The 12,299-nt window shown below is 29.8% G+C and overlaps 1 pseudogene across 1 annotated transcript; it reads right to left on the bottom strand.

Moving 5' to 3' along the window:
* Positions 1 to 4,715: 4,715 nt before the first annotated feature.
* LOC104743885 (putative F-box/LRR-repeat protein At3g18150) lies at positions 4,716 to 6,626 on the bottom strand (annotated as a pseudogene). Its single transcript, XR_015579572.1, has 3 exons — positions 5,678 to 6,626; positions 5,373 to 5,546; positions 4,716 to 5,255 (listed from the first exon to the last, which is right to left on the bottom strand). The product of XR_015579572.1 is annotated as a putative F-box/LRR-repeat protein At3g18150 (transcript).
* Between the last annotated feature and the right edge of the window lie 5,673 nt (positions 6,627 to 12,299).

Raw genomic sequence — 12,299 nt, 5'->3', positions numbered from 1 at the left:
TTTTAGAACCAAAACACATATTTAATGGTCAGATGAAAATGTCATTCTTTGTTTTAAAATCGCATCACTTTGTTGTATTATGTCATCTCCCCCTTTTTAACTTTGTGTGTCTCTCAAGCACAATATAATTGCAGCAAAGAACTGAACATCAAAAACCATCTTCTTCTCCCCCTGCTTGTGAGCATACACAAGGTAATAACATCTTCACAGGTTAACACACTCAATCCTTTCCAGTATTAAAGAACTCTTTTAACAACTCTTACTTATCTGTCTTGAAACAGTGAATAACCAGAGTAGTAAAACAACCCAGAAAATTATGAAACGTGGTTGATAAATCAACAACATTCATAGGAAGCCATAGGAAGAAACAGATCACAATTTGCAGTTATGGTTTTAAAGATATGGCAAGATTCCTATGACAGATCCAAAGTGAGACAATCCTGTGAGCATCCAACTTCCGAAGGTATTTTCTATCAAACTATAATGAACCCAACAAAGTTCTCTATATCACTGAAAAGATCTCGCTCTCAAGATTCCAGAACACCTTTCAGACGTAAGATCCGAAATTTGTAGCCAAAGAAAACGAAGAAGAAATAACCACGTCATGAAGATCATGAACCAACAAATTTTTCTCTGTCTCACTGAATTTTACTTTCTTTTATTTTTATTTTTATTTTCTGGGCTTTGACTTTGATAATGCATACCATATATTCTCTTCTTATTTCTTCTCCCCCATTGATGTAGTCCTCTCTAATAACCAGCAGAAACAAACATTGGATCTGATTTTGAAAGATTTCCTTTAAATCCAAGACCATATCGATCAGTTTTGCCAATGTTCAGAATATGATCCAACTGTTTTGTGCCATTATTAAGCATTCTCAAATTCTTTTGAGTTTCTTTAAGTTGTATTCTAACTTGTAATGCTTCTTCTTCTTTCTCTACTGCATATTTTTGTATTTCAGCAACCTTAGCCTCTGACTTGAGTTTCTCCCTTGTCAACACTGAATTCTCCTCAGCTAGTTTAAGCCATTTATTATACAACATTGTGTAGTTGACACTCTCTACCTTGTTGCAATCTTTAGTTGCAGGTTCTGTTGTAGTTGTAGGTTCAGTAACAGTTTCAGTCTTAGCTGTAGTCTCTGCTGCAGTTGCATTATTTGTAGCAATGACAGTTGCAGTCTCTATTGCAATTGTATTCTTTGATGCAGAATTAGGATTTTCTACACATTCACGTTCTGTTGTAGTTTCAGAGTCAGTTTCAGGTTTCTTATTTTGCTTGAGAATGATTCCAATGATTCCTTCTCTTTTCTTAACATTTTGTAGATTGCTCCAGGTTTCTGTCATATGACGTGAACTCTCATCATCAATAATCTGATGTTCCTTCCTCTTACATACTTGATGCCATCTCATACAGATCAGATTTCTTTACCCATATTTGATTACGAAATCCATTCCACAAAAATTTTTCTTGATGTTTGAGTCTACTTACTCTTTCTTTGAATCTGTAGCAATATGCTTTTATGTGCCCATTCTTCCCACAAAAATAACAACCAATATGTTTAGTTGTATTACTACCAGATTTGTATTGATTTGGTAGAGAAACACCTTCAGCTACAAACTTGATCTGTCCTGTTTGAAATCCTTCTTTTCCAGTATATCCCAAACCTCTGTTAGATTTTCTTGTTCTAGTAGAGATTATCTGCTTGTCCTTCATTAATGTTACACTTTCTTGATTGATTTTCTTTGTATCCCTCAATTCAATCTGCAGTGACTTAATAAGTGCATCAAGACGACGCTTCTCTTTTAATAAGGTCTGATTTTCCTTTCCAATCTTAATCAGTGTTTCACGCACCTCCTTGTAACATTCTGTAAGTTCATCTACTTGTTCCCCTTCAGATTCTGATTCTGAAACTTCCTCTCCTTCAGCAAATGTAGCGACTCCCAAGAATGCACCAAGCTTATTTAGTTCTATTCCATTATCATTATCTTCCTTTGAATCATCTTCAACTCTCAGTTTAGATTTTTCTTTTCTAAGTATCCGATCATTACCACATTCTAGCTGAGTATGTCCAATACCTTTGCACATAAAAAATTTAATTTCTCTTCTTTTGATTGTAGGACAATTATTCTTATAGTGTTAATATCCTCTGCACTCATGACATTGCATGTATGTCTTCTTGACAGCTTCACCTTTCTCTGGATTATTTTTGATCAAGCTGAACCTCCTCTGACCTAGTTCTTGTTCTGCTTCTTTCAACACTCAACTAAATTTTTGGGCCAACAAACCAATCGAATCTTCTTCTTCTACTTCGTGATTCTCTCTTCCAAGAGCAAAAATGTCTCGTTTATTCTCACCTTCCAGTTCCATCTCATGAGCTTGAAGCATACCAACAACTTCTCCAAAACTAAGATTTTCCGTGTTATGAGACACACTCAAAGCAGTCTTGTACGCCATGAACCTTGTAGGCAGACATCTTAGAAATTTTTTCACCAATTTCTTGTCTTTATATTTTTTCCCAAGAGTCAATGCTTCCTGAGCTAAAGAACTTATCTTGGAACTAAAATCAGATATTGACTCATAGCTTTCCATCTTTAGATTTTCAAATCTTGAAGCTAACATGTCTTTCCTTAAAATTTTCACCTTAGTGGTTCCTTCAAAGTGAGTTTGCAAGATATCACATGCTTCTTTTGCTGTTTCACATCCGTGAATCAGTTCAAACTGGTTTCTTCCAACATTATTGTGAATAGCGGAGAGTGCTCTGGCGTTATATTTTGATTTCTTCAATTCGTCGTTAGTCCAGTCCTTCTCTGGCTTAGCAACTTCCACTCCTAATTCATCCTTGATTTTTGGTTCTTCCCACTTTTCCAATATGGCTTTCCAAGCATATACATCAATGCCTCCTATAACCGCCTTCATCTTTGATTTCCAAAAACCATAGTTTCCATCACCTAATATTACTCTTTAACCGAACTCAAGTCAATGATAGCTCTCCATCTTCTCCACAGGATCTCACCTGTATGTAATCTCACAAGTGTTGCTCTGATACCAATTGAAAACGCAAGAGCTATTGATATGTATGGAAACTGAGACACAAAACTGAGTCACAAACTAAGACAGGGGTTCTTCAAAATAAAACTTCTTTATTAGACAATTTGTTTAGTAAACTTACAAGTTTCACTCAATCAATTATCTAATCTCTCATGTTCATGGATCTATACACAATCCAAGAACCTCTCAAGACAAACCCCTTAGTCCTCTTAAGCGTTATGCTTTCCTACAAGAAACCACATAACCTTAATGTCTAAGAATTCTATTGCTCTTTTTGTGCTAACCTCTACAAAGGCTTAGCCCCCTATTTATACACAATAGGTCGTGGCCATACAAGCTTAAATTCCTATTCTAATCCTAATAGGAATTGCCAAATCTCTTTGCAATTTTCTTTTTCTTTTATTGAATAGGAAAGTCTTCTTCATGTTTCATTTTCTACTAAAAAGGAATATCTTCATGCTGCTAGACTTTTCTCCAAGCTTCTACTCTTCATAACCTTCCTGGTTTGAATATTAATTGCCTTAGCTGATTTCTTTATTTCAATTGAACTATTTCTTGTTGTACTCTGAACTATTGCATCGACTGCATCAACATCTTCATCTTCATCTTTGCCTTTCATAATTGTTTTTTTCTTTCTCTTTTTATTTTGTTGTAAAACTCAGTTAAGAATACATAAACAACTTCTACACCATCTAAAAATATTAAATAAACTAGTTCAAATTGTGGGGGGTCATTTTTTTTCTTTAGTTATTATTCATAAGAAAATCTACACATATTTTATTGAATAACTTAGTATTTTTGTCACTTAATTAAAACGTTTATAGTGGTCTTATTTGTTTATGGTTTAATTTCATTCAATTAATTAGCAATTGGCATTGAAGATTTCTTAGTCAAGGTCCTCCTGTAAAACCCAAACCTACTTTAGATTGTCTTTTGTTTGTTTTAGCAATATATTGTATTAAAATAAAAGTTAAAATGTATTTTATTTTGTATAAACCTGCTAAAAAACTAAGCACCGACCTGTTTTACGTTAACTGATGATAGGGTATGTTTTGCCTCTATATTCACATTGGCGAGAATTGTGTGCGGGCCATTTCTCGTCTACGTCAGTCTATCAGCTGATAATCCCATCTTCATCAAGGTATTTCATATCTTTCCCAACTGCCAACAAACTGTTTTTAATTATTTTCGTCTACAATATATATTTTTTTTAAAACAAAATTTATCAAAAACAAAATCAATATAACTTTATATCTTTAGATGACTAACACAAGTACACAACTTGTGTATTAATTTCATCGATTTCTCCCTTTTTTCTAACACAACTAAGTATGTCATAATTGTAATGTGAATATTGTTTTCTTTTTTTTTACAGGCAATGGGATCAGGATTACAACTCGTGAGCATATTTTGGTTCTATAAAATTTTCGGGATGATGAGATATAAACTTTTTAAGAAGCCAAAGTCAAACAAAAAGTCTACTTAGTTAGAGATATACTTAATCTGATTTAATCCATTTATTTTTGTTTTTTTTTTCTTAAATATTGATAGTCATTTACATATTTTATAAAAAATGTATTAAAAAAAAAGAAAGAAATATATGTGTCAATAAGATCCAATTTGTATGTGTAGGCATTTTAACCGAACCGTACAAACCAAACTCATAAAGCAAACCAAAGTTTACATACAATTTCGTTTGAGTTAAGCTTTTTTTAACCAGAACTGTTTGGTTCAGTTTGGTTTGGTAAGCTATTTCAACCCGAATGAAACTGAATCAAACCAATAACCCAATTAAAAATGTCTTCTTCTAGTATGTTTAGGTTCGATGTAAAATGTTCAACATGAAGTAAAATACACCAATTATAATGAATAAAGGTTCAATAAGACTACATAAGCCCTATGATTCACACCATTGATCTGATTTCATCAGTTCGTTTAAGAGAGCAATATTAATGGAGACGTTGTTGTTATGAGGAAGTGTTGGAAGGACCAGCTCCGTAAACTTAAACTTAAGGTCACGTTCGTTCAACAGTAGGACCATCTTTTCTAATGTCTTTGCGTTTTTAAGCACAAGTTCCACGAATGAAGTCACGTGCTTTAACTCTACATGCCAAAGGTTCTTGTACCAGAAGACTCCATCTTTTGATTTCCAGCATTGATCCGGATTCAAGCCTTGCATAGTTAGGTAGTCGTCAAGGCACTTCGTCTGCTCAAAAAAGAGAAAAACACAAAAATGGGTATATATATCTGAACTCGATGATAGTGGTTCGTTAGAAGAGAGGCCAGGCAGGAAAATAAAAGAGAACGTTGACGGTAATTATACCGGTATGGTGTTGCAGTCCCATGCGCGTAAGATGAGCTTCTTTAAACAAGGTGAGTTTTGTAACAGCCTTTCTATACCAAAAATAACATACTGAAAGATCCCTGTCTCGAGAGCCAAATATTTGACCTTCAACATCAGAAAAGGAACACCACAAAGCTACGCAACAGATAAAATCTAACAGAAACACACAAAAAGATCGATATTCAATGCCCAAATGAAACGCATATATATAGATTTAAACATTCCTAAACCTAAATCAAAAAGTGGTGCAACCAATTGATTGATTAGGGGAGCTCGAAAGATACCTGAAGAAAGTTTCCTCCCAATGTAAGTTTCTCCGCGTTCTGTAACTTTTCAAGCATCTTTAGCACCATTACTTGAAGAAACTCAGCATCCACCGTTCTTTCCACGTGGTTGAAGCCAATTTCCATTTTCGCTTCGGTTAAAGAAGAGACATCAACTAAAGTACACGGTAACAGAGAGTTTGTCAATGTGAGACTGTGGAGATGTGGTGCCAGGATCTGCGTTGGCCCGGGGACCCAAATGTTGCGTCTTATTTTTAATGTTGTCAGACGCAATGATTCTCTGAGATCAAGAACCGTCAGTTTATCACAAAAATACAATGGTAAGCTTTCAAGAACTGGACAACCAGATAGAATCTTCGCAATGGATTCGTCAGACATTTTACAACAACCCAAGTACAACTTATTCAGTGATGTCCAGAGCACAGAGTATTTGGGAGTTAAATCAGTGAAGGATAGCTTAAAGGTGAGTTGCTTGACAGAGGAATTGATGAAGAAGAAATCAGGAATAGGAAAGTTGCCACAGTGGTCGAATTCCAAGGAAAGATTCTCCACGTTACGGGAGATGGCGAACTTGATCCACTTGTCTACGTGGAGTTTGCTGCTGGTACGGTTGTGGAAGTTCATGATCTTTGGAGCAGTGTGGTAATTACTTAGGGTTTTGTATATGGCATCATCATCACGTTCACGTATGTAATCAACGAAGTAGAGAGAAGGTATATCGCACCATACATGCCTCCATCGTTTTGATAGAAGAGAAGTTCTGATGGCGAATTTGGTTGGAATAAAGGTGAGGATATGTTGTAGGATCACATCAGGTAAAGAGCTGATTACGTCTTCTACTGCTCCTTCTGCTCCTTCTTCTCCTCCTTCTCCTCTTAAAGCGGCGGTCCAGCTCTTGCCGGCCATCTTAATTTATGAACTATTTGCGATTTTCCTAAAGTTTGTTTTTTTTTTTGTTAGGACAGCAAAAGGCCAAAGGGTGTGTTGTTATGAAATAGCTTTCTCCATGTTACTTAAATACTGTAGGTATCTTCTCTTCTCTTCTAAAGTTCTTCTCTTCTAATTCTGCCACGGTGGCAGTGCCACCTAAGCAACATTATTTTTAACTTTAAAATAAACTTTAAATATTTATTTAGTCCATATTTATGTTACCTATAAGTAATAGAGAGTTTAAATAAATAAAAAATTAATTATGTAAAATAAATGAAATATTAAAATGAAAAGACAATACTATAAATTCTCTATTAGTGATATCATATAATTTAACTTTCCTTTTAAACTGACCATAATTTAAAATTTCAAATGTGTTAATGAGTTTTATAATTGAAGTAAATTTTCAATTCATGATAGAATAAAACAAAATTTATGTGTATTTATAATATTTTAAACAAAAAAATTGAAAGTGAATCTATATCTAAAAAGTTAGCTTTCCTCTTTTCTCATTCTGCCACCTAAACAACATTATTTTTTTAACTTTAAATAAATCTAAAATATTCATTTAATCCATATTTATGTTACCTATAGTTAATAGAGATTTTAAATAAATAAAAAAATTAATTATGTAAAATAAATAAAATGTTAAAATAAGAAAACAATACTATAAATTAATTATTAGTGATGATAATATAATTTAAATTTTCTTTTAAACTAACCATAATTTATAATTCAAATGTGTTAGTGAGTTAGAACGGAAGTAAATTTTAAATTCATGGTAGAATAAAACAAAATCTATGTAATTGTATTTATAATATTTTAAACAAAAAAAAAATTGAAAGTGAATCTATATCTATATAGTTAGCTTTCCTCTCTTCTCATTCTGCCACCTAAGCAACCTTATTTTCTTAACTGTAGAATAAACTTGAAATATTCATTTAGTCCATATTTATGTTACCTATAATAGCTTAAATAAAAATGATAATTATGTAAAATAAATGAAATGTTAAAATAAGAAAACAATACTATAGATTCTTTATTAGTGATAATAATATAATTTAACTTTTCTTTTAAACTGACCACAATTTAAAATTTCAAAATGTGTTAATGAGTTTTAGAATGGAATTAAATTTTACATTCGTGGTAGAATAAAACAAAATTTATGTAAATGTATTTATAATATTTTAAACAAAAAAATTGAATGTGAATTGGTCGAGAATTCTTTTATGGTACGCTGTATTTACTTCGATGGATAAAGATGTTATAACGATCTACACAATTAAAGCATAATTACTCATGGACCAACTTTTGGACCATGTTTTGGTAGTTTTTAAATAAAAATGTTAGTAATCAATAATTATTCATATACACTACTTAAAATAAAATTCTCTAACCTTTCAAATTAAGTCGGATATGCGCGGATCATTTAAGACCCGATTAGTTTACCCAATTATCTCTTCAAATATATTTATTATGTATTAAATCAACCATCATCTTGCCTAAATCTTAATCGGTTAGAATATTTAATTAAGGAAAATATATACATCATAATTAAATAAGGAAAACGTTTAAATACATAATAAATCAAATCTAAATTTCTGATTCTTTATTAATATTTTAGGAAAAAACGAAAAAACAAGAAAAGGAAATTACATCTAATATTTGTGCATATTTTTCCTCATAGTTATAGGAACAAATAAATAAATCCAGTTTAATTTTGAAAAACAATTTAAAATAAAAATTAAATTACTTTAAAAGATATTTTAAAATAGTAAATTATTCATTATAGCCTTAATAATATAAAATTAACTAATATATAAGATATGTGAAATTAATACAAATCAATTCAAATTTATTCTAATGGATATATAAAATATATCTAAAATCAACTTATCTATATATACATTTTTGGATACATTTATGAAATAAATCCTGAAGTTCATACCTATTTTACAAGCATGCCATTGACATTAATTATTAATTTATTTTACATTCAATTAATTAATATTAAGTTTCTATTTTTGAAAACAAGATTTCTCATCCTAAATAAATTTCCAAAACAATCGGACTCACTTTCTTTAACATTAAGTGTTAAGTTTATAATTAATTTAATTAATACTAAGTTTCCAATTTTATAAAACAATATTTTCTCCATACACAATTTTCCTAAACAATCGGCTTAATAAATAAACAAATTAATTTTTGATCTTGGAGGAGGATACGTGGCCGAGATTTTTGATCTCAGTGCATTGATCTCAACGTATTTAAAACTAATATTTACTTTCACGGGTTTCGAGTTTTTGTGGATTTAAAATCTTTGAACATGTTGTCTGACCTATATAGCATGGCGGGTTTGGACTATAGAACCAACACTAAAACTATTAGTTTATCTCATATATACTATAGATTTGTAATCATAGTTTTGAAAATTAACTTAGTATATGAACTACAAAATATTACACATACTATAACATATTCTTAATATTCCAAAAAAAAAATAATACACATAAAAATATACACTAACATACTATATAGGCATAAACCTCTGTTTAATTCTAAAGAACCAAACAAATCTAGAATTTTATATTCTATCTAATAACAAATTTAATATAATTAAGTTATAAACTTTATAAAACGTAACAACAAGAAAAAAAATTCTAAACAAAGTTCTAAATTAATTAGACAAAAGTTAATTAATTAAGAATTTGAAAACTAAATAAATTAAAAATTATTATTTAAAATACAATAATTTATAATTTAGTTCCGCGGTGTACCGTGGGTGAAATCCTAGTTTGTAAATACTCTTTAAAACACAAGATATGAAAGAAATATCTTAAAAAAGATCTTATGTAACTAATATATTTTGTAATCATAAAAAAAAAGATATATTTAAGAAAATAAACTTTTTCGTGGACTACTTTTGTTGTTTACGAAAAAATTATAAAAAAAAATCTTTTTTAAAAAACATGAAAGAAGCAAATAAATTTCAATTTATATTTGTATTTTTAAATAGTAATTACCCTAAAATAAGTTTTTAAAACTCTAAAATTCAATAATTACAATTGGTTGACTAAATTGTAGTACTATATATTTATGCAAAATTGAATATTAATAAGTAGCTTTTTATTTTATTTACTATGAACAAATCTTCTATTGTAGAGGGAAATAAATTATATGTAAAAAAATGTGAGAAAAGTACAAAATTTAGTTATGTTCTTATCCAAAGTTTTTGGATGATAAAAATTGTCTAATAGTTAGTTATTTAAAAGATAACAGTTATGGGACAAAAAAAATTTTACGGGTAGGTACGAGATGAAACAAGACGAGATAGGACAAGACGGGATGGGACGAGATGTCTTTGCCATTATATAATAGTTATGTGTAGGTTATATACGTGCAATAGTCCAAACTAAAACCAAATTAAAATATGATATTTAGATTTAACATAAACATACCATTATCGCTTAAAAACTGCATAACGATCATTGTATATCTGTTACCGTGCAAAGGATTAACGATGTCTAAACAACATACTTATATAAATATGTTTTAACATTTACCATGTAAGTAAACTAAATATACTACTCAACACTATTTAAAATGGGATGACATTTGTTGTAATTAATTTATGTATATTTCGAAAGCATATAATGTTTGGTTTATTTGTTTTTTATAATTTTGTAACACGGGGTATCACCTAGTACTAAATAAAAGTAAAGCTATAAGCTCTTAAAGGCTATTCACCTATAATTTTAAACAACCAATCGGAATTTGACATGTCTTCATTTAACATTTTTGAAACTACAATAGTTTTCTATATTAAGATTTTTTTGTAAAAAGGAAAAACAATAATTATAAAAATATAATTAATGTAAACGTCATAATAATAACAAATGCAAATAAGAAAAATGTAAATATTAACTAAATTATTTATAAAATAATAAATAACATAAAAAAATTGTCATCTGTAAAATTCGTCTTTTCATATCATTATATAGTATAAATTTCTTACACAAAATAAATGTAACTTTGCAAATATTAGTTGACATAATAGAACCCTAAACCCTAATAACATAAAAAATTTAAATGTAACCCTAAATTCTGAACGTATCTTAGTTTCTTATAAATACTTTACATTTTATTCATTATCAGATCATGGCTACCTATTGTTTCTTATTTGAATTGTGCTATTTAAAAAAAAATATATACATACTAATTCATTAATAGTGTTTACTGTTTAATTGTAGGTTGTATGGAATCAACGTCGTGAATTGATACATGGAAATTTAGATGCCGCTTCAACCGGTAGATTTTTAACTTTAATGTTTGATTTTATGTTTGCTATATTGAATAACGAGAATTTTGTTAAATCTACCACATTTGTTTCCAAACTTTCGAGTTCTGCAATATTTGAAAAACTCTTTTCTGATCTACCACAAGGGATAGATAAAAAGACGAAATTGACTTGCATATAATGACCAAAAAAAAACACGTGTATAAGCAAAATGATATATTATTTTATCATCCCTTATTTTATCCTGTTTCTTTATCTGAGACAGAGGTGTTCGACATGATCTGCCAGTATTAATATTTAATGTGGATAAAAAGAAGAACAAAAGTGCAAAAAGACATATAGCTAAAAGACAAACTTCGTAGACAATAATTATTGTCCACCAAAATTTAGTAATATTTTTTTGTTTCAAACTTTTGGCCGTCAATATAACTTAGGAGAGCTCATATAACTTGTCTAATATGTAAGAGTATGAAAGTTGTCCACTGAAAAAATTCAATGTTGTCTACCAAAAATTTCATTGTTATGCATTTCTTTGTTGGTGGACAAAATTTATTTTTTGCTAAAATTGTCTATATACATAGGGTGTAAACTTGCCCATTACTCAAAAACTGGTCCATAGATTTCGGTGGGAAAAACATATTCATGAATAAATTATGGACATTTTGTCTATCAAAGTATTACATTTTGTCTTAAGGGATTCAATATGGGGTTAAACAAGAAATGAAGTAGAAAGTTGTATTAGAAAAAAAGAAACTAATGTGTCGATATTACTGATTAAACATGGTATAAAAACTGTTAGTGTTTTTATTAGTATTAATCGGTTTTCACTTTATTTTCACTTGCAAATCAGGATAGTAAATTGCAATTTACTAGTATCATTAGATTTTCATTAAAATTATTGTAATCAGTCAATCTCCATAAATAATCGTTAGTGTTTTTATTTTTATTTTTACTAGGAGGAGTTTTGAAAATAAATGTTAGAAAATTTATGGAAGAAAAACATGAGTTAATCAATTTTTGGTTTGTTAACAAATAGAAGAGATACAATGGAAGACAAAACATCCTTCTTGCATGTGTTGTTACTTTAATTTGGAAAAAAAATCTGACAGACAATGAAATGACGAGACACACATATATTTTTCTTTAATTTTGTAAAAGTAAATGAAGTAACGAGAAAGAAATAGTTTAGTAAATTCATGGAATCTATGTGGTAGTCTAGAAAAGGAGTTATGGAATGTGGTAGAAACCAATAGAAATGTTTTGAAATGTGGTAAATTTGTTAAAAAACTCTTGAACAACCAAGTTGTTCGCGAATGTTTTAGGATAATTTTCCAAGGTGTGCTCTCATTTATTCTCAGTTCTCATGATTTGTTATATGTTTTCATATGTGATCAG

This window comes from Camelina sativa, chromosome 14 (genome assembly GCF_030686135.1).
Source record: "Camelina sativa cultivar CO46 ecotype springtype chromosome 14, ASM3068613v1".
Lineage (NCBI taxonomy): Eukaryota > Viridiplantae > Streptophyta > Magnoliopsida > Brassicales > Brassicaceae > Camelina > Camelina sativa.
This window is presented reverse-complemented; position numbering and strand designations above follow the sequence as displayed.